Source organism: Schistocerca piceifrons, chromosome 1 (genome assembly GCF_021461385.2).
Source record: "Schistocerca piceifrons isolate TAMUIC-IGC-003096 chromosome 1, iqSchPice1.1, whole genome shotgun sequence".
NCBI lineage: Eukaryota > Metazoa > Arthropoda > Insecta > Orthoptera > Acrididae > Schistocerca > Schistocerca piceifrons.
In genome coordinates, this window is record NC_060138.1 from 719122475 (window position 1) to 719149753 (window position 27279).

The following is a 27279-nucleotide window of genomic DNA, read 5'->3' on the forward strand; positions in this document are numbered from 1 at the left end:
CACTTAAATCTATACTTCATGTTAACAAATTTCTCTTCTTCAGAAACGCTTTCCTTGCCATTGCCAGTCTACATTTTATATCCTCTCTACTTCGACAATCATCAGCTATTTTGCTCCCCAAATAGCAAAACTCCTTTACTACTTTAAGTGTCTCATTTCCCAATCTAATTCCCTCAGCATCACCCTACTTAATTCGACTACATTACATTATCCTCGTTTTGCTTTTGTTGATGTTCATCTTATATCCTCCTTTCAAGACACTGTCCATTCCTTGGAAGAAGAAACAGCATTGGTCGTATATTTTTGTTTATTATCGCAAAATCGATTTTCAGTCACTTAGTGACCATCTTCAGTGCTGTAATATATAACTTAAACTAGTAAGCACTGGTGTCAATAAGCTTACGGCGATCACATGGACTCTATGTGATCGCCGTAAGCTAATTGACACGAGTGCTTACTCATTTAAGTTATATATTACAGCACTGAAGATGGTCACTAAGTGACCGAAAATCGATTTTGCGATAATAAACAAAAATATACGACCAATGCTGTTTCTTCTTCCAAGTATACCCATTATCTGGTCGTAGTGCACAGGACACTATGGAGTCGCCAATCAATAACTGTCCATTCCGTTCAACTGCTCTTCCAAGTCCTTTGCTGTCTCTGACAGAATTACAATGTCATCGGCTAACCTTAAAGTTTTTACTTCTTCTCCATGGATTTTAATACCTACTCCGAATTTTTCTTTTGTTTCTTTTACTGCTTGCTCAATATACAGATTGAATATCATCGGGGAGAGGCTACAACCCTGTCTCACTCCCCTCCCAACCACAGCTTCCCTTTCATGTCCCTCGACTCTTAAAATGCCATCTGGTTTCTGTACAAATTGTAAATAGCCTTTCGCTCCCTGTATTTTACACCTGCCACCTTCAGAATTTGAAAGAGAGTATTCCGTCAACATTGTCAAAAGCTTTCTGCAAGTCTGCAAATGCTAGAAACGTAGGTTTGCCTTTTCTTAATCTAGTTTCTAAAATAAGTCGTAGGGTCAGTACTGCCTCACGTGTTCCCATATTTCTACGGAATCCAAACTGATCTTCCCCGATGTCGGCTTCTACCAGTTTTTCCATTCGTCTGTAAAGAATTCGCGTTAGTATTTTGCAGCCGTGACTTATTAAACTTATTAATAAATCTTTGCAGATATGAACAGCGAACTTTTGGTGGCAGTTATTTCAATTTTTAGTTGGGATTCTCTCTAAAACGATTAACTCAATCGTTAGGAGCAGTGCAGAATTCTCGAGAGTGATGATTTTAGTATCGTTTTACGTAATGCGGACCGAACTTGACTCTCAAATTGGTCGGGATTCAATTCATGCACCGATTCTTTTCGCTATGAGTCACGAGCTGGCTTTCACGATTCAGTTACTAATGGAAGATGGTGAACTTTCCCCTCGAATGCTCAGTGAGTTAGACTGTTTGTGTGTGAGCTGCTCCTCATTGTTGCGTTTCCTTAGTCCTAAAATCCTTGCTGACTAATCATGATCGGTACGTGAGTAGTAGGAATAGTATTTTTAAGTGTGTTCCATGTAAACGCAGTTTCACGGGTACGCTCCACGCGGTGAATAAAAGTTTATTGTGTAACTATTTAGTTCGTTAAATTTCGACACAACTTGCAGACCTGCAGACTTTCGTTCCTCCTGTTATCTCTAACAGGGATTTATCTGAAATATTTAATAACATATAAACTTCGATCGGTCGTTCTGGAGTTCACTAATTAAATTTCCGTTGAACAGATTTGTCTTTGCAGTAGAAACTTGGGCTACTACTGGGGCTACAACTCTGCTTCCGCCGTTTTTTCTCAAAGTTCGAGGCTTTATTGTGAGCATCTTACAAAAAATTTACGTTTCGAAGTACTGGCCATCGCTGGCCACTACTTTCTCCCATCTTTCGGGCAGCAAACGAATCCCGCGGCGTAAGAACTGGGCGTCTTTCGAGAAGATCCATGCATCTATCCTATTTTGCAATTGTTCATATGACATGAAGCGCTGGGCAACCAGGTCGTGTGCCGTTGAACTAAAAAGTTGGCAGTCCAAGGGGATGTCTGGAGAATACGGCGGGTGGGGTAGGACTTACCATTTCAACGTTTCCAGGTATGTTTTGGCGGGTTTTGAGACATGGGGTCTAGCACTGTCATGCCGAAAAATCACCTTTACATGTCTACCGCTGTATTGTGGCCGTTTATCTTTCACCGATCGGGTCAAACACATCAAATGCTTTCGACAACGATCTCCTGTGATTGTTCCCGTCGGTTGCAGTAGCATCGAAAACTTTCTCTCTTTCACAACAACGTCAAAATCACCCTTCTTGAAGCATGGAAACCATTTTCTGCAAAGTTATGTCACTAACAGGCGTCTCATCATTGGTCTTACCGGGTTTTTTATGAGCCTCAGCCGCAGATTTCTTCACATCAAAGCACAAAATTAAAACCTCCCGCAGATGACGAGAATTGGGCTCGTAAGTTGACATATTGAGCCGAGAATAACTTTAAGATGCAATCAAAAATCGACTAATATTTTGATGACGTTATGTTCTCAAATGCCTAAGATTACTTTATGACACTTACGAGGGTCAGTCAAAAAGTAATGCCTCCTATTTTTTTTTTCTACGTTTAATTGTCAGGAAATTTAAATGCAATTACATAGGTTGAAAACCACAACATTGAGGATCATTTTGTCATTTTTCAATGTAATCTCCGCCCATCTCTACAGTTTTGGTCCATCTTTGAACAAGGGCATGTATCCCAGCACGGTAAAAATCACAGCTCTGCTTCCTAAGCCATTGACGCACGGATGTTTTGACGGCCTCCTCATCTTCAAAATGAATCCCACGATGAGCTTCTTTTAGTGGCCCGAACAGATGGAAGTCTGATGGTGCCAGGTCAGGACTGTATGGGGGATGAGGCAAAACTTCCCATCCAATTTTGACAATCTCATCAGAGGTGTGACGACTGGTGTGTGGTCTTGCATTGTCATGCAAAAGAAGAACATCTGCCATTGATTTTGTTGGGCGAACTCGCTGAAGACGTGCTTTAAGTTTGTTGAGGGTTGTGACGTATTGAACAGAATTTATTGTGCATCCCTGCTCCAAAAAATCAACCAGAATCACACCCTCTGTATCCCAGAAAACTGTTGCCATAACTTCCCCTGCCGATCGCACAGTTTTGAATTTTTTCTTCCTCGGCGAGCTTGTGTGACGCCACTCCATTGACTGCCTCTTTGATTCGGGTTCAAAAAAATGCACCCATGTTTCGTCCCCGGTCACAATTTTTTTCAGAAACTCATCTCCCTCCAAACGGAAGCGCTGCAAGTGTTGGGAGGCTATTGTTTTCCTTGCCTCTTTATTCTGATCGGTTAACATTCTTGGAACCCACCGTGCACAAACTTTTGAGTACCCCAATTGTTTAATAATCGTGATCACACTGCCTTTACTAAGAGAAATAATGCGACACACTTCATCTGCAGTCACCCGACGGTCACCACGAATGATGTCATCAACTTGCTGAATGTTGTGTGGAGTCACTGCACTCACCGGCCTGCCGCTCCGCTTTTCGTCAGTCAACGGTGTTTGCCCTTCAGCTTCCTTACAACGACGAACCCATCGTCTAACAGTGCTGACATCCACTGTCAGAACACCATACACCTTCTTCAGTCTTTCATGAACGCGTATGGGCGTTTCACCTTCTGCATTCAAGAATTCAATCACACAACGCTGTCTCAAACGAACATCGATGTCGGCCATCTTACAAACTTCTGCTGTGCTGCCACCTGTTGACACAGAAAGTTACTACTGCAGTGGATTGCAGAAGAAGGTTTGAGGAATGGCGCCAAATTCAAATTTTTCACTTAACTTAATTTCTTTAAGTAGAAAAAAAATGGGAGGCATTACTTTTTGACCGACCCTCGTACGACCTACGACTTGCGCCACTACTTTCCACTAATGCCGTCTACTGCAAAAAGGCGGAATCAGAGTCGTAGACCTAATACTTAATTAATATTCGTGGAACTATAGGCGATTTGGTACTAAGGAGCGGGTAGATAACGTTAAGCACTGTATTTGTGTGACAGATAGCTCCCGGCTATGAAAAGTCCTTGATATAAGGCAAGTAACAATACCACCACAAAACAGGTATTCATTTAAGCTTTTCATGTGTTTCCAAATTGTCACTGGAGATTAACAGTCAGTCCAACAATGTCTAGAGTCGTCCATCTCTCTCTTTTTAGAGCAATATCGACTATTTTCAAGATATACAAATTTATTTATTGTTTTAACTTAGTTGCCAAATTCCCTACCTGTTACCATAGTGGACAGTTGACCTAAGAGAGAGAATGCGCTACCTATCTGCGAATTGTGTAAACTTTGTTTTGTGTCTCGTGTTTTAGCTGTCGGCGTGTCATGTTGTTATGGGATGCAGACTGGGGACTAGTCTAGAATTTGCGTAAACGAGCGTCGGCAACAGCCTACAAGCTACACTCGGGCCTGCCGGAGCACAAGATTAACGGTCGATAATCCCGGCTCTAACGAGCTCCGCAGCTTTGGCCTCCCCGAGCTACGAACTCCGTAGCTTTTACCTGCTCAACACCCCAAGTTCTACCGGTTCAACACACGAATTCCGCAGCTTTTACCTGCTCAACATATGAATTCCGCAACTTGCCCAAAACTACAGTCACCGCCAGTACGCGAACTAGGAACAGACCTCGGCTGTTATCCACAATACGTTATTAATACATATTGTAAAAGTATAGTAATGGTAAGTTAAGATCACTATATTTGTAATATAATTTTTTAAAAAGATAAATTATTATCTTAAATATCTTATATGACTTAGGGATAACGAAAGGTGTTCAAAGAACAGAAAGATTATTATGATTACCTTCAGCTGATAATATTTTTACTCTGAAGATATTTTTAATCTAACAGTAACATTTCAGATAAGGAAGAAACAAGCTTCAGTAAGTGCATTCTGTCCGTTTCGGCATTTGCCACTGCACAGTTTTATTCTGTATGAGTACCTTTCTTTCTTTAGTTTTCTTTTTAGTTTTCGGAATGAACTAGAGCCGTCACCATTCAGCCGAATGTAAGAGTCTGTTTGTACTCTTGTCAAGTTACTAACGAAAATATGTTATAGTCAGCCTATGGAAACAAAGCAACATATAAGACAATTTCGAAACAAATGTCAGTAACTCTATTCTGTACGTTTCAGACTTTCGCCCTTGCACAATTTTGTTGCAACATCGCCGTGTGAGGGAGGACTTTACCTTGCTGAAAGGTAAGCCCAGAATGGCTTGCCACGAAGGGCCACAAAATATGGCATAGAGTAACGTCGACGTACCGTAAGGGTGTCGCAAATGACAACCAAAAATGTGTGTAGAATGTACGAGTTTGACGATATACGTCTACATCTACATCATACTCCGAAAGCCAACTAATGGTGTGTGGCGGAGGGTACTTTCGGTACCACTATCTGATTCCTCCAACCCTGTTCCACTCGCGAATAGTGCGTGGGCAGAATGTTTGTCGGTAAGGCTCTGTATTGGCTCTAATTTATGGAATTTTCTCCTCGTGGTCAGTGCACGAGATGTATGTGGGTGGAGGTAATATGTTGCCCGACTCCTCCTGAAAAGTGCTGCCCCGAAATTTCAATAGTAGCTCTCTCCGTGATGAACAACGCCTCTTTTGTAACGTCTGCCAGTGGAGTTTGTTTAACATCTCCGTAACGTTCTCTCGCCAGATAAACGATCCTGAGACGAAACGCGCCGCTCTTCGTTGGAACTTCTCCATCTTCTCTATCAATCCTACCTGACAGGGATCCCAGATAGATGAACGATACTCAAGAATCGGGCGAAAAACCACCTTGTAAGCCATTTCTTTCGGGAATGAGTTATATTTCCTGAAGATTCTTCCAATGAATCTGAGTCTGGTGTTTGCTTTTCCCACTATCTGTTTCATTTGGTCATTCCACTTAAGTTGGCTCTGGACAGTTAGGCCTAGATATTTTACAGCAGACGCTGTCTCCAGCTGTATGTCATCAATAGTGTAGCTGTACAGTAGTGGATTTCTTTTCCTATGCATGCGCAATATGTGACATTTATTTACGTTCAGGGTCAACTCCCAGAGCCTGCATCAATCACCAATTCCCTGCAGGTCCTTCAGCAAATTGTTACTAGCTTCTGGCGTTGCTACTTTGGTATAGACAACTGCATCATATGCGAATAGCCTTAAACAGCACCCGAGCTTTCTACTAGATCATTTATATATATTGTAAACAGCAATGGTCCTATTTCACTTCCCTGTGGCACTCCGGAAATTACATCTGTTGATTTTGTTCCGTTAAGAGCGACGTGTTGAGTTCTATCTACAAGAAAGTCTTGAATCCATTCGCAAGTCTGCTCCGATGTTCCGTAAGCTATCTTTTTCATTAAACGGCAACGCAAGGGACACGGCGTCAACCAGAGCGCCGTTCTCCACTGCATTCTGGATCTCACGGAGGGACAGAGCGAGCTGAGTTTCGCAGGATCTCTGTTTGCGGAATCAATGTTGCTTTTTGTAGAGGAGATGTTCATTTTCCTAAAACTTCATAATTCTTGAGCATAAAACAAGTTCCATAATTCTACAATAGATTGGCGTCAACGATGTAGGTCTGTAATCGTGTGGATCTGTCTTCCGGCCTTTCTTAAAAACGGGAATGACCTGCCCTTTTTTCCAGTTGTTAGGTACCTTTCGTTACTCAAGCAATCTACGATAAATTACTGCTAGAAGGTAAACAAGTTCTTTCGCATAGTCTTTATAGAATCTTATAGGTATGTCATATGGTCCTGACGCCTTTCCACTACTAAGCGATTGTAGCTGCTTTTCAGTTCCGCGACCGATTATCTCAACACCTGCCATTTCGACGTTCGTAAGACGATTGAAGGGAGGGACAGTGTTACGATCTTCCGCTGTGCAACTTCGGAAGACCGAATTCAGTATTTCGGCCATCTCTGTACCTTCCCTTTCGGTCGTTGATGAATAGATGATTTTGAACCACTTACTGATTTTACATACGACCAAAATATCTTAGGGTTTTTGCTCAGGTCGGTTGACAACGCCTTACTTTCTAAATCTTTGAACGCTTCTCTCATTCCAATACTTACGCTCATTTTTGCTTCGTTCAGCTTTTGTTTGTCGGCCAGGTTTTTACATCTCTTGAATCTGAGATAAGGTGCACTTTGTTTACGTAGCGCTTTTCTAACATGGCTATTAAACCACGGTGGATCTTTCCCATCCCTTAAAACCTTACTCGGGACATACTTGTCTGGGGAATATTGAACGATGCCTTTGAATTTTTTCCATTTGTTCTCCACATCTTCGTCCTCATCAACTGACTGCTGAGATATTCTGAAATTTGTATCCTGTCACCCTTGCTGAGCAAATATATCTTCCTGCCTTTCTTAACATTCCTTGTAGGGCCCGTCGTCATAGATGCTGTCACAGCCTTATGATCAGTGATACCTTCCTCTACGTAAACTGATTCGATAAGTTCAGATCTGCTTGTTGCCAGGAGGTCTAAGACGTTATCCTCTCGATCTGGTTCTCTATCTGCTCAAGATATGTTTCGGACAAGACATCCAGAACAATGCCACACGAATCCATGTCTCTGGCACCAGTTTTGATGGCATGTCACTCCCAATTTATACCTGGTAAGTTAAAGTCACCCCATTTACAACGATATGATCGGGAAAATTACTAATGATATTCTGCAAGTTCTGTCTGAAGCGCTCTACAACTACAGATCCTGACCCAGGTGGTCTATAGAAACATCCGATCACCATATTTGGCCGTACTCAGTTCCACTCAGATTAATTCACATTCGGAATCCGTGATAACCTCGCTAGATTTTATCGAATTTTTTATTGCAATAAACACGCAGCCACCATTGGCAGCTAACCTATCCTTACCATAAACATTCCAATCTGAACTTAGGTTTTCGTTGTCATTGACGTTTGGTTTCAGTCAGCTATCTGTTCCCAATACTATCGGTGAATTATAACCTTCATTAAGCGATACTAATTCTGGAACCTTAGATGCTCCTGCAGTTTACTAAAATCATCTGACTTTAGGAAAAACATCATCCTCACCATTCCGGAGATTGCAAAGCTGACAAGTGCGAGGATTATCGCACAATCAGCTTAACAGCTCATGTATCCAAGTTGCTGACAAGAATACGAGGGTGAGTCAAATGAAAACCTTAAATTTGTAATAAAAAAATCGAAATTTCGCGCCGTTATCCTGTAAGTTGGTAAGCGTGCTAAAAACAGCGTGCAGAGTGGCCAGTAGGTGGCAGCATAGTGCAGATGCACTCATACCGTCGCAATTTTACTATAAAGATGGCCGCCCCACTTGCGACTTGCACCAGGGAAGAACAGCGTTCTGTTATTCGGTTCTTGCGTAGTGAAGGTGTGAAACCTATCGAAATTCATCGACGAATGAAGGTGATGCATGTCTGTCACAGCAGCAAGTCTACGAATGGAGTAGGAAGTTCGCAAATGGTGTGACTTCAGTGGAAGCTGCCTCTCGTCCACCGCTACGGTCGCAGGTTCGAATCCTGCCTCGGGCATGGAAGTGTCTGATGTCCGTAGGTTAGTTAGGTTTAAGTAGATCTAAGTTCTAGGGAACTGATGACCTCAGAAGTTAAGTCCCATAGTGCTCAGAGCCATTTGAGCCATTTTGCTCCTCGTCCAGATCAGGCACAACGAGTTGTGACTCCACAGAACATTGCAGTAGTTGAAGCCATAGTGAAGGAAAACCGCCGAGTGACACTGAATGACATTGCAGCATGTTTACAGATTAGTCATGGTTCAGCACACCACATTGTGCATGATGTGCTTCAGTTTCACAAAGTGTCTGCAAGATGGGTGCCACGACAGCTGACTCCTGAAATGAGAGAACGACGTGTTGATGCTTGTGAAGAATATCTTCGCCGCTTTGAACGAGAAGGTAATGGCTTCCTTGCAAGAATCGTTACTGGGGACGAAGCCTGGGTTCACTTCCACCATCCGGAAACGAAGAGAGCGAGCAAGGAATGGCGCCATTACTCATCAACAAAGTGATTTCCATATGTTTGGACCACTCAAAGACGCAATGGGAGGAAAGATGTTCCGTTCTCATGAAGAGGTACGCCACGCGGTGCATGAGTGGTTGCATGAATTACCAAAAGATTTTTTTTCTAAAGGAATTTATGCACTTTGTAAGCGCCGGAGGACGTGCATTGAGCGTGGGGGTGATTGTGTTGAAAAGTGATACAGCTTTGTACCACTTCTGCACAATAAATAATATTTTAAAAAATATTTAAAGTTTTCATTTGACTCACCCTCGTAATATACAGAAGAAAGGAAAAGGAAATTAAGGATATCTTAGACGACGATCAGTTTGGCTTTAGGAAAGAAAAAGGCACCAGAGAAGCAGTTTTTACGCTGCGGTTGAGAATGGAAGCAAAACTGAAGAAAAGTCTAGACACGTTCATGGGATTTGTCGACCTAGAGAAAGGGTTCGACAATGCAAATGGTATAAGATGTTCGAAATTCTGAGAAAGGTAGGTTAAGACTGAGGGAAAGACGGCTAATGTAATAGGAACCAAGAGGGAACAACAAGACTAGAAGACCAAGAACAAAGTGATCGGATTAAAACGGGTATAAGACATGGATGAAGTCTTTTGCACCAATTGTTCATTCTATACATTGAAGAAGCAATGGTGGAAGTAAAAGAAAGATTCAAGAGTGGGATTAAAACTCAAGGTGAAAGGACCTCAATAATATAATTCGCTTATGATATTGGTATGTGAAGAACAATTACAGGATCTGTTGAATGGAATGAACAGTCTAATGAGAATAGAGTATGGATTGATAGTAAATCGAAGAAAGACAAAAGTAAAGAGAAATAGCAGAAATGAGAACAATAAGAAACTTAACGTGAGAGTTGGGGATCACAAAGTAGACGAAGTTAAGAAATTTGCTTAAGGGCCAGAGGTAGACCAATGCGTTACTGCTTTGCTCAATTTGGGAAGCTCTTTCTCTTGAATAAAACATTTCGATTTTTAAAATTTAATCATTTGTTTGTCTGTACATGTACATCACATCTACTGATTTCCTTTCGTTCGCGCTGAATCGAGTTTTTTTCTTTGTGTACATGTACTCCCTCTTCTACCTGAAATTCCAAATTGGGATTTCCCCTGCCCTACTACCGCCTCACCCTGTATTTCGCAGAAAAGTCACTGACTCTCGTAAGCTCGCTATACCAGTTGCGCAATTCGGAAAGTGGATTTATTGGTTAATGGTACAATCCTTTTCTGAGTAGCAGAGATTTTGTTCACCCGTTGATCAGCCGCGCGAATTCGATCCGTCTCTGGCTATCCTCCCTGTCTCGCAAACACCATGTTACTGTATACTGGCAGGTCGACGTGTAAGCTGCTCCATGGCAGTTACTATTCTTTACACCGTTGTGAAGCGGAAGGAGAGACAGATGGTTGTAGTGTAATGCCCGGTCGATGGAGTGCTCAGGGATCATGTAGCGCTTGCTCTCCTAGACAAGGATGGGTAAGGAAATCTGCTATCATAGCCAATTAAAAGGGATCACACCGTCAGTCGCCTAAACTGAGTTAAAGAAATCGCAGCAATTCTATATCTGGGTGGCCGTACGCGGACTGAAGCATCTTAATAGCGGAAAATAAACAGAAGAAATTATAAGCAAAAAATTAGATTAAAGAATTTTAATCAAAATTGTATTTCATACGCTTTGTAGAAGATACAGTCCTTTAAATCACGGTAATAATTTCCTAACATATCAACGCTACACAAAATTTGCGTGCATCGCACTGAATACCTGTTTCAAAGAATCTCCGTGTCAGCGAATCGTTCAAACCGAAGGATAAAAATCAGGAGTGAATATTCAGGTATGGAAATTATATGTCCAAGTCTTGTATTTTGCATGAGACTGTTTTTCTGTGTTACGCACGAACATTTTAAGGGCATCTGTTCACTATCTTCCACTTCATTAAAAACCTTATTAAGAAACTAAGTCATTATTTGTACGTAAAAAGAATAAACTCTTCTGACTTACTCAATCTGTAAGATACAGAGGAGTTAATTGGTACATACTACGGCTTAAGTTAAACATAAAACTGAGAAAATTCTGATGCACACAAAGAATGCGTAAAGGTACAGCTAGGCTATACAATCAGATAATTCTAACGTTTGTTTTAAACTGTGTTAAGCAAATAATTTTTTGTAAGATAATAAATTGAAATATCACATCTACAGGCAATGGAGATTTGGAAATTTGCTCACAGTTTTAAGACACGTCGACGTTGGCAAGTGCAATGTGGGGGAGTCATGTGACAATAAAGGCAATCATATGAAGAGCCACCTTAGAAATTCTCCTTCCTTCAGTTACCGTTTACCACAAGTACGTGCATGAAGATAGAGGGGCAGAAAATTGTCTGTTTGCGAACAAAACATTTAATGATAAAGTCCCTTTTTCCCTTCTCATTCCTTCAGACTGAAAATATTTTACCCGCTTCGTAGACTTGCACTAATGCTGCAAACTTCCTACTGTCTTCGCGCAACTACACACTCGCAAGTTTGCTTCTTTTTCTTTCTTTCTTGTTTTTTGTTCTGTTCATTCATCCTTCACGAGAGGCGGTGTACTGGTAGACGTACACGTTACATTCCTCATAAAAAACCCTAATATTGAAAAAGATAAATACACTATCTGAGCATAAGTATCTGGAACCCTTTTCAATAGACATTACTGTGAGCTGTGTCCACCCTTCGCCCTCTTGACAGCTTGAACTACGCTGAGGACACTTCCAATGAGATGATAATGTCATCAGAGCTTTCTTAAGCGCAATAAGGGGTCCAGGCTTCTGAATCACGTAAAAGTCCGCCGCACTTCCCTGTTGGCACTGCACATAATGGCAGGTAACATCCTCCAGGCATTCACTAGTGTCTAACCCTTTCATCGGATTTCCGCAGGTTATAAAGTGATTCATCGTTCCAAATCACTCGCTTCCAGTCATCCACTGTCCACCAGCGTCGCTCTTTACGCCACCTGGAGCGTCGCGTGGCACAGACTGCAGGAATGTGTGGCTTGTGAACAGCTGCTCAGCCATTGTATCCCATTCTTTCTAACTCCCTAAGCACTTTTATTGTGCTAGCTGGTCTGCTGGTGGTACTCTGGATCTCACAAGTGATTTTTTCCGTTGATTTCATGTGAATTTTTTAACTAACCTCTGCAATGCCTGACGATCCCTGTCCATTAGTACATAGTGTAGAGGAATGTTGGACGAGGATGGTAACTGTTAGGATGCGCCGTATTAAAACTCGTCTGAGTTTACCCAGTGATTTATTATTTCCAGTTACAGAGCTCCCATCCCTCTCAGTCTGTGCCACCGGGTCCTACAATGCTGATGACACCACTTCACTGTCTGCAAAACGGCTTGGCGTGGAATGGCTGCCCCAGGTGTGTGTCGGCCTCAGCTGGCTGCGGAGCTGTGTTGATGTCAGGAGGCGCCAGCAGTCGACTCAGTGGCCTCCATCCCTGTCGTCTCGGCGCCGCTCGCTGGAAGCCGCAAGGTGCCTGCAACGTGCTTCCTCACTGGCGTGGCTAAGATCGCGGCGACACCAAGTGCGCGCTATCCAGCGTCTGAATCTGTGGCCCTCGCCATGGGATGCCTCCGGCCTGTGTTGGGAGCCAACAAGGCTGCCTGCAGTAGCGAACCGTGGCGTGGCCCGCCGCTGGCTGGCTGCAGACCCCGCGTTGGCCTCAGAGGGTCGAACCAACGACCTGCTGTGAACTGGAACGCTGGCGCCTGCAATGGTACTTGAATTACGTAACCATTATGGTACCTCACCTGAACCTCTCGATACCAGTAATATTCTACTGTATTTATGTTAACTACTTAACATATTTCTGAGACAACATTCAGATTTGATTTCACTTTTGATACATCGATTTGTTTATATTGCAATGATATTATTCTTATGTGTATTCTTTCTTTTGTCACTATGATCTTTGACGTACTTGTAACTCTGGTTTTTGGGCGCGTAAGCGCTAGTTAGTTGGTTGTTAACTTGTTAGAGGGTGGGACCTTGAGAGGGTCAAGTCGTGGACGTCATGTTGGAAAGACGCGTATTGTAGTCCGCTTATAAAATGTGAACTTTAATAGTGACTGTGAGAAGATGTTTTCAAGTGTGTTTTGTATTGTGAAGTGATGTTTTGTGTTTACGTGATATTGCAATAAAAGCAATCAAAAGGAAGTGTAACTTAAATTCGGAGTGCTGATTACTTTTTTTACATCACTATTGTGCTAACTTTGAAAGCTTTAATCTCCAAGAATGGTTTGAGAAGCGCATCTACAAAACTTTTGAATACAGCAGAATAAAACCTAGGCCACTTTGCATCCGAGCTTGGAATCATAACCACCTAGACTTTCAACGATTGAGCCATGATTTTACGACAAGATCAGCGTGGGAAACACAAAAAGATGAGTGCCTAGTTTTTTCATTATTACATGAAATGACTATTAACTGAGCTCTAATGACACCTGCCACATAATATGACTGTTGTTGTGATTCTTGAGTTTCTCCCGGCGTATTTGATAATCAAAATATCCACGGGTATGCTGCCGGTCTATAGTGTCCAACGGGCACAATATTTCGGCGATCATACATGTCGCCATCATCAGGTGAACTGACGGACTGAGCTCCTGTGAACGTGCCGGCACGGAGATCCGTACGCTATGGCTGCTCAGAGGGAACTGGGTTCGGTCGCGACGGCGGCCGATTTAAATACCCTCCGCCCGCGGCGCGCTCCCTCCGCCGTCCGCGCCCCGTGCCACGGTCGCGCGGTGGAACAGATTGCGACGGCGTCTGAGATGACGTCGGTGTGATGGCTCTGTCCGCCGTGGTCGTCACAACTATACGTTTGCTCGATTTACTCTTGATTAACCCGATCGCTGGTTCCCACGCCTTGCTAAGATTATAGCCACAGTCACGGTTTATGAGGTCGTCATTGGTGCGAATTTCGATGGCCTCTCTAACAACGCTGTCCCAGTATCTCGACGTCTGTACCAGAATCCTCGTGCGGTCATACTCCATGGCGTGATTTTCCTACAAACAATGTTCAGCGACCGCCGACTTGCTCGGATACATCAGTCGAGTGTGCCTCTGGTGTTCACGGCATCGATCCTCGACGGTACGCATCGTCTGACCAATATACGACTTGCCACATTGACACGGAATCTGGTACACGCCGGCCTTCCTCAAACCGAGGTCATCTTTGGCGCTCCCCACCAGTGCACGAGTTTTATTTGGAGGACAAAACACAGTTCCGACCCGGTGTTTCTTCAGAATGCGGGCGATTTTCCCCGAGAGTGCGCCTGTGTATGGAATAAATGCGGTGCCTACCTCCTCCCTCGTGACTTCATCAATCTCAACAGGTTGTGCTGCAGTGGTTGGGCGGAGAGCACGTTGAATCTGCCACTCTGAGTACCCATTTTTTCGAAATACAGTTCTCAGGTGTTCCAATTCCTGGGGTAGACTCTCTGCGTCAGAGATAGTGCGCGCCCTATGTACTAGAGGTTTAAGTACCCCATTCCTCTGTGAAGGGTGGTGGCAGCTGTCTGCGTGCAAATACAGATCAGTGTGCGTAGTCTTCCGATACACCCCATGACCTAGAGTGCCGTCAGCCCTTCTCTTGACCAAGACGTCAAGGAAAGGTAATTTACCCTCCGTTTCAGTCTCCATAGTGAATTTGATGTTGGGGTGTATGGAGTTTAGATGTGTAAGGAAGTCAAGGAGTTTATCCATACCATGTGGCCAGATGACGAACGTGTCGTTCACGTAACGGAAAAAGCAAGTAGGTTTCCATACGAATGACGACAGGGCTTCCTCCTCGAAGTTCTCCATGAGGGTATTTAAATCGGCCGCCGTCGCGACCGAACCCAGTTCCCTCTGAGGAGCCATAGCGTACGGATCTCCGTGCCGGCACGTTCACAGGAGCTCAGTCCGTCAGTTCACCTGATGATGGCGACATGTATGATCGCCGAAATATTGTGCCCGTTTGACACTATAGACCGGCAGCATACCCGTGGATATTTTGATGACTGTTGTTGCCCGAAAATGCAGTATTTAGCAGCGTGAGCAACACCACAATCGTTATTAAAATTTTGACCTTTGTTGTGGTAGGGTCGTTAGGCGCCCCATCTGCTGCTGCGTGTAGCCAGTGGTGTGACACGCCCCACCATCCAGGACAGCTGTCACACTTGAATGCCTTGTCAGTGAACCGGCGCCTATGTATACGTGGCTGTGCGCCTCTGTTTAGGATGCATGCATCCGCACTCGGGGGTACTTCCTATTATAACTGCACCCTCAGTTGTTTCCGATTATTTCTATTGTAGATTCATCCCACTACCTATGAGCACATAAATTTGTGTCTGTTCTTATGCCTGTCACCACATACGTAACAGGGGCTGGGTCTAAGTGAACTCAATGTTCTGAGGGAAGTAGAGTTAACTCGTAAAATTGCGCGATTCGGTTTTAAAGTCTTTGAAGCTGCCAGACAAGTTGAAAAGCAACTTCCCTTCTTATTCATACCTAACTCTGCCCATGTCATATTCGCTTATTTTGTGGTAAGATGGGAGCATTTTTCATTCTGCTTCCCAACTTGTATTCTACCATAATTTTGACATTAGACCTTCTTAGCTGGACAATCGATGTAGATTTTTGTTGAAACTGGCGACGACTGATCCGGTATAGTTTTTGTTATCTTTCGAACCATGATGCTTTTATCGTAACACGACAGCTACAAATTACGTGTATTTGTTTACCTTCTCACAATATTTCAATCGATTCACACAAGTTGGAAACGTAGTAGTGGCCGAGTAAGAATACTCACAAATATTGTGTTTTTTTAATGGAAAATCCGAATGAAGCTAGATTTATAAAAGCTAGTTTCAAATTTTTTCGTGAGAATGCATTTTATATTTATTTGATTCACTTTAAACAGTTTCTACGCATTCAGATCACGTAAGAACTAATTTTACGTGATACATTTAGCTCGACTTTAAACCATCGTTTCTCTACAATGGATAAAGATTATTCGTTAAAAAAATAAGTTTTGCCTTTATCGATTTACCTATCTCCGTGCCAAGTTTGAACCGATTTGTACAAGCTTATAGACGTGGTGCGCTTCAAAAACCTTCCAGAAAAACGTTTTTTTGCATGTAAAATTCGAAAGAAAAAAGACTTTTTCAACTAATTAAAGTTTATCTTAGACCAACGTCAGATACATTGGTGAACCAAATTTAAGCCATCAATCTGGCTCCAGTCCGGAGTTGTTGAAGGGTGACTATTTTGCACATAAAATCCGGATGAAGGTGACTGTTTTGGTGCTTAAATTGCGAACGGTACACATACAAATGGTGCCATTAGCTGATCATTAATTTCAGCCCAATTAAGATCTTTTGCAGAAGGAATTCATCGATTCGCATGATTTTGTCTGGGTGCTTTGTCCTGTTCGTCGTCAAAACCTTGGTTAATATACTGTGACATTGCTATAGTAAGACAGATGTTCGAATGGCTATACAAATGGCAGCTGGTACGCGTTAAACCAACCTCATATTCCGTAGCTCAAATAGGAACCAAGCACGAAGACCCTCCACCAGGGACCGATGACCGTTGCAGTCTGGTCCCTTTAATCCCACAAACCAACCAACCCTCCACCATCCGGAAACGGCGGTTGTGCGCGCTGCCTTTCAGTCATACACTGATCAGCCAGAACATTATGAACACCTACCTCATAGCTCGTATGTCCGCCTTGGCACGGATTAACAGCGGCGACGCGTCGTGGCATGGAAGCAGTGAGGCCTTGGTAGGTCGCTGGAGGGAGTTGGCAGCACATCTGCAACACAAGTCACCTAATTCCCGTAAATTCTGGAAAGGGGGGGCGATGGGCTCTGACGCCAAGTTCAGTCACATCCCGGATGTGTTCGATCGGGTTCGAATCTGGCGAACTAGACGGCCAGTATATCAACTGGAGCTCACCACTGTGTCACTCGAACCACTCCATCATACTCCTGGCTTTTTGACGTGGTGCATTATCTTGCTGCAAAGTGTCACTGCCGACGGGTAACATGATATTCATGAAGGGGTGCACATCGTACAATATGCATTAGATGATTATGTGCCAAGCAAGATCGTAAGAGATGGAAAAAGAGCCACCGTGGTGCAACAACCGAGTTAGAAAACTGCTACGGAAGCAAAGGGAACTTCACAGTAAACATAAACATAGTCAAAGCCTTCATCTACATCTACATCTACATACATACTCCGCAATCCACCATACGGTGCGTGGCGGAGGGTACCTCGTACCACAACTAGCATCTTCTCTCCCTGTTCCACTCCCAAACAGAACGAGGGAAAAATGACTGCCTATGTGCCTCTGTACGAGCCCTAATCTCTCTTATCTTATCTTTGCGGTCTTTCCGCGAAATATAAGTTGGCGGCGGTAAAGTTGTACTGCAGTCTGCCTCAAATGCTGGTTCTCTTGCAGACAAACAAAAATTACACGAAGCGAAATGTAGTGTGAGGAGGGCTATGCGAGAGGCGTTCAACGAATTCGAAAGTTAAGTTCTATGTACTGACTTGGCAGAAAATCCTAAGAAATTTTGGTCTTATGTCAAAGCGGTAGGTGGATCAAAACAAAATGTCCAGACACTCTGTGACCAAAATGGTGCTGAAACAGAGGATGACAGACTAAAGGACGAAATACTAAATGTCTTTTTCGAAAGCTGTTTCACAGAGGAAGACTGCACTGTAGTTCCCTCTCTAGATTTTCGCACAGAGGAAAAAATGGTAGATATCGAAAGAGATGACAGAGGGATAGAAAAACAATTAAAATCGCTCAAAAGAGGAAAGGCTGCTGGACCTGATGGAATATCAGTTCGATTTTACACAGAGTACGCGAAGGAACTTGTCCCCCTTCTTGCAGCGGTGTACCGTAGATCTCTAGAAGAGCGTAGCGTTCCAAAAGATAGGAAAAGGGAATAGGTCATCCCCATTTTCAAGAACGGACGTCGAACAGATGTGCAGAACTATAGACTTATATCTCTAACGTCGATCAGTTGTAGAAATTTGGAACACGTATTATGTTCGAATATAATGACTTTTCTGGAGACTAGAAATATACTCTGTAGGAACCAGCATGGGTTTCGAAAAATACGATCGTGTGATACCCAGCTCGCGCTATTCGTCCACGAGACTCAGAGGGCCATAGAAACGGGTTCCCAGGTAGATGCCGTGTTTCTTGACTTCCGCATCGCGTTTGATACTGTTCCCCACAGTCGTTTAATGAACAAAGTAAGAGCATATGGACTATCAGACCAATTGTGTGATTGGATTGAAGAGTTCCTAGATAACAGAACGCAGCATGTCATTCTCAATGGAGAGAAGTCTTCCGAAGTCAGAGTGATTTCAGGTGTGCCGCAGGGGAGTGTCGTAGGACCGTTACTATTCACAATATATATAAATGACCTTGTGGATAACATCGAAAGTTCACTGAGGCTTTTTGCGGATGATGCTGTAGTATATTGAGAGGTTGTAACAATGGAAAATTGTACTGAAATGCAGGAGGATCTGCAACGAATTGACGCATGGCGCAGGGAATGGCAATTGAATCTCAATGTAGACAAGTGTAATGTGCTGTGAATACATAGAAAGATAGATCCCTTATCATTTAGCTACAAAATAGCAGGTCAGCAACTGGAAACAGTTAATTCCATAAATTATCTGGGAGTCGGCATTAGGAGTGATTTAAAATGGAATGATCATATAAAGTTGATCGTCGGTAAAGCAGATGCCAGACTGAGATTCATTGGAAGAATCCTAAGGAAATGCAATCCGAAAACAAACGAAGTAGGTTACAGTACGCTTGTTCGCCCACTGCTTGAATACTGCTCAGCAGTGTGGGATCCGTACCAGATAGGGTTGATAGAAGAGATAGAGAAGATCCAACGGACAGCAGCGCGCTTCGTTACAGGATCATTTAGTAATCGCGAAAGCGTCACGGAGATGATAGATAAACTCCAGTGGAAGACTCTGCAGGAGAGACGCTCAGTAGCTCGGTACGGGCTTTTGTTAAAGTTTCGAGAACATGCCTTCACCGAAGAGTCAAGCAGTATATTGCTCCCTCCTACGTATATCTCGCGAAGAGACCATGATGATAAAATCAGAGAGATTAGAGCCCACACAGAAGCATACCGACAATCTTTCTTTCCGAGAACAATACGAGACTGGAATAGAAGGGAGAATCGATAGAGGTACTCAAGGTACCTCCCGCCACACACCGTCAGGTGACTTGCGGGGTATGGTAGACGTAGATGTAGGTCTCTGTATGTACATATTTTTAGAGATCTTTGCGGTACTCGGCTGTTCGATACAGGATGTCAAATTAAAAGCCTTTCAGACGTTTAGTTTCCAAACTTATTTTATTTGGCTACCAGGTTCAGCGTTTTACTACGCCATTTTCAGGCCCCTGACTGACATATAGGAAGATTCTACGTCGCTTCTGATCAAGATGGTGGTTGAAGTGATCGTTATAGAAAACATCTACTAATACCAATATTGCTGGCCCCTGTTTTGATCAAAACTGAGGTAGAATCTCCCTGCACATTGGTCAGGGGCCTGAAGATGTCGTAGTAAAAGTGGTAGCCACACAAAACAAGTTTGGAATTTAGACGGCTGAAAGGTAATGGATTACAGTCATGTTAAATAAAGTAATGCTGATAGAAACAGACAAAATGACGCACTAAAAGTAGTCAATGGGTTATGAGTTTTAGACAGCGAGGTAAGTGCGACGGCTGAAAGAGAGGATACAGGATGAAGGTTGGCAACAGCAGAGAAAAAATTCCGAAAAAGCAAAATTTGTTGATATTGAACATAAATTTAAGAATTAGGAAATCTTTTTGAAGGGTATTGGTCTGGAATGCAACAGTGTGCAGAGGTGACTTGTGAAAGATGAACAGACAAGAGAAGAACAGCAGCTTTTGAAGTGTGGCTCCTTCGGAAGAATGTTGCTAATTAGATGGGTAGGACGTGAAGAAAGAGCACATTAAATTTTCCCCAAAAAATACCGATATATATATCGGTGATATTTTTTTTTCGACATCAAAACGGCAATATTGAATGCCGATGTTTTTATTTTACATCATATTTTTTCACAATTTTCGGTAAATATTTGAAGTTGTTCGTTTGAAATTGTAGTAGAAGATTCTTTTACTTTGACTGTGTGAAGGAATTTTAGTGCTTGCTGAGCTTTCATCACGTCTAATCTGCCTCTTTGAATGTGTGAAGCAAGGATAGGTGCCACAAGGAAGTAGTCCGATTTTACTGACGGGTGACGGTGTGAGTGGAATGATTTTCGATGGCAAGAAGTAGTACACTAGTTGGGTTAAAAAAACAGTTTTTAACGTAACTAGTGTGCTATTTCTTCACATCGGCATTCTTCAAAAACAGATGATGAACAAAAATCTGACTGAAAAGATTGGGCTCTGCGTTGGGAAGAGACATGTGTGGGGGAAATGCTGATGTAATCGGAGCTCAGCGGTGCCGATAGAAACTGGAACATTTAACTTCACCACGCAATTTTTTGACACTTTTAACTGCTAGGTCACTGGCATTAGCAGAAATGAAAAAAAAAAAGAACGGGGATGTCGACACGAAGTGTTCCGGACAAATCCGACATGTGATGAAAACGAACGACGGACCGATCGGCTACCTTTTATTGTGCCACTTACATGCAGTTACCACTATTAGCAAAGTGGTTTTCATGAACGTGCACCGTTTTCCTATCCATTCTTGCTCTAAGGGGGATAAGCAGACTGCTAGCTTGTTTATGTACGGAATAGCTAACAACAAACAAATACTTACATATACAGATGTAAAACCGGCAGTATATTGACAATGTGCAGCCGGTATTTTTATAGGCCAGTGCGTCGATATTTTCTCTGTCGATATATCGATATGTGGGTGTTCTCTTTGATATATCGAGAGCAACCTGTGATATTTGTCAAATATCGATATATCAGACTCCCGATATTTTTAAAAGTATCAGCAGTCCTCGTTCAAATGGATGAAGGGTGTAGTAGGAGTGCAGAGGTGAAGAGGCTTGTACTAGGCAGGCCAGAGTAGTGAGCTGTATTCAATCTGTCTTCGGACTGAAGACCACTACAACAACATACCAGCCGTTATGTGCTCTCTTTGCATTTACACATAATTATTTTAATCACCAAATGTAACACTTATGCAATATTATGCTGGCTGGGTGGCATACACACAAAACGCCAATTAAAAAAGTAGTGCGCACATTTCATGAAACGTTTCAGAGCTAGTCTATCGGCTCATGTGTAGTGAAGATCACTTGTTAAATGATATTCAGTATCAGTTGCCTGTCCAGTTGGAAATCGTAATGTGATATGCACCAGTTCCAGGTATTTGGTAGTTAAAATGACAGCTCAGCGCACGACAGCAGTGTACTTGTCTAGGGAAAACCGTCAGGCCAGAGGAAACTGTGGCGGAAGTTGTATCCCCGTGTGTCGTTTAGGGGTCACAGGCGGCCGTGCACGTGGACTGTCACGTGTCGGACTATAAAAGGCCTCGGAACGAGTGCCCCGAAGGCTCGAGGATATCTGTGGCGAAGGAGTCACGTGCGTCTTCTCTGCTTCCAAGCACAACCGCGTTTTACAGACTCCAGCCAACAGAAATAGTCTCTTCCTTCGGATTGTAACACGACGAAAGTCGGTCTAACAAATGCTGACGTTTTGGGAACAAACACCCAGAAGTCCGTGTTGTACTCATTCAGACTCAGCTTACACATCCTTGACGACGATTCTAGATAAGTGCTTTCGACATTATTCTTACACGGAATGGCCGATTCGCAAAAGAAATTAACAAGCGCAGAATTAATTAGACTTAAGATTATCAAACAACAGGACGAACTTGCGAAAAAATACTCCGCTGAATAATTCATCCCCTCTGCCTGGTCGACCTGGCTAAGTGTTCCGATGACATCCATTCGAATGCCGTAGGCGGCAGAAGTTGGTATACGCTCTGTGCTCAAACACCTGAGGACGAGCTTCTTAACGGAAATAAATTCTCAGTCGAGAAAGAAACATCAGACGTTCGCCAAGAGACTGCTTAGAGCGATTTCTGTCTCCATTATGTACACTGAAGCGACGTAAGTCTCAGGATACATTCTAATACCGTGTCGGACTTCCTTTCGCCCGGCGCAGTGTAGTAGCTCTACGTGGCATGGGCAGCTGGCACCACCTTCACAATAACTCTCTCGAACAGCGCGCGGGTAAAAACGAATACCTATGACTTTCCGTGCGAGCTCTGATTTCCTTTATTTCATAATGATGATCGTTCCTCCCTGTGTAGGTCGGCGTCAACAAAATATTTTCGCATTCGGAGGAGAAAGTTCGTGACCGGAATTTCATGAGAAGATCCCGCCGAAACCAGGAACACCTTCGTTTTTGTCATGTTCACCCCATAGCCTGTATCATGTCCGTGACACTCTCTCCCCTATTTCTCGATAGTACAAAACGTGCTGCACTTGTTTGAACTTTCTCGATGTAATTCGAATCCTGTTTGGTAAGGATCGCACACCGCGCAGCAGTACTCCAAAAGAGGACGGACAAGTGTAGTGTAGGCAGTCTCTGTAGCAGATCTGTTGCATTTTCTGCGTGTTCTACCAGTAAAACGTAGTCTTTGGTTTACCTTCCCCACAATATTTTCTAAGTGTTCTTTCCAATTTAAGCTGTTCGTAATTGTAATTGCTAGGTATTTAGTTGAATTTACGGCCTTTAAATATGATTGATGCATCGCGTAACCGAAGTCTAAAAGATTCCTTTTAGCACTCATGTGGATGACCTCACACTTTTCATTATTTAGGGTCAATTGGAAATTTTCGCACCACACAGGTATCTTATCTTAATCGTTTAGCAAATTGTTTAGCCATTCTGATGACTTTTCTAGACGCTAAACGACTGCATCATCTGCAAACAATCTAAGACGGCTGCTCAATAGTCTCCTAAATCTTTTATACAGATAAGGAACAGCAGAGGGCCTGTAATACTACCTTGGGGAACGACAAAAATCACTTCTGTTTTACTCTATGACTTTCCGTCAGTCACTATGAACTGTGGCCTCTCGGACAGGAAATCACGAATCCAGTCGCACAGCTAACACGATATTCCGTAAGCATGCAATTTGATTACTGGTCGCTTGTGAGATGCCGTGTCAAAAGCCTTCTGGAAATCTAGAAATACGGAAACAATTTGAAATCCCTTGTCAATAGCACTCAACACTTCATGTGACTAAAAGAGCTAGTTGTGTTTCACAAGAACGATGATTTCTAAATCCGTTTTGACTGTGTGTCAATAGACCGTTTTCTTCGAAGCAATTCGTTATGTTCGAACACAATATATGTTCCAAAATACTGCTGCATATCGACGTTAATGATATGGGCCTGTAATTTACTGGAGTACTCCTACAACCTTTATTGAATATCGGTGTTGCTTGTGCAACTTTCCAGTCCTTGGGTACGGATCTTTTGTCGAGCGAATGGTTGTATATGATTGTTAAATATGGAGCTAATGCATCAGAGTACTCCGAAAGGAACTTAACTCCTATACAATCTGGACCGGAAGACTTGCTTTTATTAAGTGATTTAAGTTGCTTCACCACTCCGAGGATATTTAATTCTACGTTATTCATGTTGGCAACTGTTCTTGATTCGAATTCTGGAATAGTTACTCCGTCTTCTTCCGTGAAGGAATTTTGGAAGGCTGTTTTTAGTAACTCTGCTTTGGCAGCACTGTAATCGATAGTATTTCCATTGCTATTCCACCGAGAAGGCATTGATTGTGTCTTTCCGCCAGCATACTTCACATACGACCATAATATCTGAGGATTTTATCCCAGATTCCGAGCAAAGTGTGTTGTGGAAACTATCTTAAGCATCTCGCATTAAAGTCCGCACTAAATTTCGAGCTTCTGTAAAAGATCGCCAATCTTGGGGATTTTGCGTTTGTTTAAATTAGGCATGCTTTTTTCGTTGTTCTTGAGACAGTCTTCTGAGCTATTTTGTTCACCAAGGGGGATCAGCTCCATCGTTTGTTAATTTATTTGGTATAAAACTGTCAATTGGTGTCGATACTAAGTTTTCTTAGAATTCAAGCCACATCTGGTCTATACTTAAATGGTTGATTTGGAAGGAGTGGAATTGTCTCTCGGGAACGCGTCAAGCGAATTTTTATTTGTAATTTGGAATGGATACATTTTTCCTTTATTTTTGGAGGGTTTGGGAGTTGCGGTATTCAGTCTCGCTATTATAACCTTGTATTCACAAATACCTGTATCGGTTTTGATGCTCGTTATTAACTTTGGATCATTTGTTACTATGAGGTCAAGTGTGTCTTCTCAACCGTTTATTATTCGAGTGGGCTCATGAACTAACTGCTCGGAATAATTTTCAGAGAATGCGTTTAGAACAATTTCGGATGATGTTTAATTCGTAACTCCCGATTCAAACATGTATTTTCTTGAACATCTTGAAGGTAAATTGAAACCAGCACTAACAATAATTGTATGAGTCAGGTACGTGTTTGAAATGAGATTCAAGTTTCTTTGAACTGTTCAGCAGTTGTATCATCTGAGTTGGGAGGTCGTTTAAAAGGATCCGGTTATTATATTATCCCGGTTGCCAATAATGTCTACCCATAGTAACTCGAATTATCCACTTCAAGAATGAGATTATCACTCTGCAGTGGAGTGTACGCTGATATGAAACTTCCTGGCAGATTAAAACTGTGTGCCGGACAGAGACTCGAACTCCATACCTTTACCTTTCGCGGGCAAGTGCTCTATCAACTGAGCTACCCAAGCAAGACTCACGCTCCGTCCTCATAGCTCCAATACTCCCAGTACCTAGTCTCCTACCTTCCAAACTTCACAGAAGCTCTTCTGCGAACCTTGCAGAACTAGCACTCCTGGAAGGAAGGATATTACGGAGACCTGGTTTAGCCACAGCCTGGGGATGTTACCAGAATGAGAGCTTCTGTGAAGTTTGGAAGGTAGGAGACGAGGTACTGGCGGAATTGGAGCTTTGAGGACCGGTCGTACGTCGTGCTTGGATAGCTCAGTCGGTAGAGCACTTGCCTGCAAAAGGCACACGTCCCCAGTTCGAGTCTCGGTCCAGCATACACTTTTAATCTGCCGGGAAGTTTCATATCTACTTCAATTTCATTGCAAGTCTAACATTCTGCGTGGTGTCTGTTTGTTCTAAGTCGTGTCTCCGGACCACTTTCGCCCAACGACACTCCGAGTGTGTTTTTTAGGGAATTGACTAGTTTGAACCTGCGACCTGTTGCTGGTAAGGAGACGCCAGACCACACATGACATGTAGAGTTTGTGGGGCGGCGGGTGGAATTTATGTTAATAATTTAAATGTAGAATGTAGAAAAGATGCATTCCCGGCCAATTAAGCATGTGTGCGGCGGCGGGTGGAATTATTGTTGTTAAATGTTCCGATTAATTATGCTGTCTTTTTGCCGTTCTCAACACTGGCTCTCTAACTACAATTTTGGCAACCAGAAAGTGATTGGCAAAACTTGAAGCCTGTAATTAGAATTCCTAGTGCCCACTTCATCTGAGAAGTACACTTATAGCTACAGCTTATAGCTCTGAGGAATTAGGAGATTGTCTGGGATTCATAATCAAATACGATCGTGAAAAAACGTTCTCTGTATTCTGAAAGTCACAGATGAAAAAAAAGAATCCACACAACCTGACTAACAGAGCAGTTCAGAGTCTAATGCGCTGATGCAACTATAACTGTCCAAATTAAATGTTTAAATGAATGCTCGCCATAATTTGATGATAATGTTCATCAAAAGCCATGCTAAATAATGGTAGAATGTCTATCCCGCGGCGGCACGTGAAAATACGACATTCGCAAACTGAAGGTATATCATTAAAGTCACCCCAGAATTTACACTTCACTCGAAGACGATTTCATGGTTACGCGTATCCCGAGTAACTTAATATGGCATCCGAGGCTGTTTATAGCAATGATACCGACGCGACGCGACTCCCGGCACAGATGGTGTGCTAATCTGTGTCTGGAGAGAACTGGGGCCTTCCTCTCTTGCGCAGCGTTCTTATATATAAAGCCGCGGTGCGGACGGCTAAGGGAACGCCTGATCAAATCGGCTCTCCCGACTAGCCACTGGGCTAGTAATGCACCACTTTAAGATATTGAATAAATCATCGCTTCCTTAACTGATGACCGATGAAGCTCTCAATTTAAATGTGCATTCAGCACGCAGGTAAGTAATCATAATAAAAGTCTGACGTGGCTAAGTAAAATATTTTGGCCGAGAGAATTAATTTAATTACACTACACGCAGTAGACGAGCTCTGAACTTGCCCTTTGGAGATACGCTATCGCTATAGTTTTATAGTTATTCAATTAAAACTTCTCACATCTTTATGATGATAGCGGATCTGCATTCTACTTAAATATAAACATCCTAGCCTTATTTATTAGCCTACTTAATCTATCTTGCTTCCTTAATTTTTAAGACAAAAACCAGAAAATATTGAATTTCAACTAAATTCTTAATTTGTGAAATCCAGAAGACTGTTTCTATCAAATAATTATGAAAAAGGAATCTAAATATAAATTTTTAAATCTCTAGCTCTTTTCTGTTGCGCCAATGATTTTTACAGAAAAACGCCCAAATTTCGAAAATGGTTAAAGTTATCGAACTGATATTCAACACATATTAATTTAGTATTACTCCTGATATGCTCGAACCGTTTTAGGTTATTTACTTGATTTTTAAAGTATTGTGCAACATTTATGACGTCAGAGCTAGTTACAGCGGACTGGCTAGCACACAATGGAAAGACTGATGTGAATTCATTACGGCGTGAGTAGGCTGCTTCCCAACATCACCCTCTACTTAAATTTTTTGTTTTTGAATGTTAATGAACGAAAAAAAAATTTAATTACAAAAAGGGAAGCAAGAGTACAGCTTAACTTCCTACGAAAAATTAAAATTGAAATGTAAACATATAAAAATATTCAAAGAAAACTGATTACCTACTTTAATTATTTAAATTACTGGCA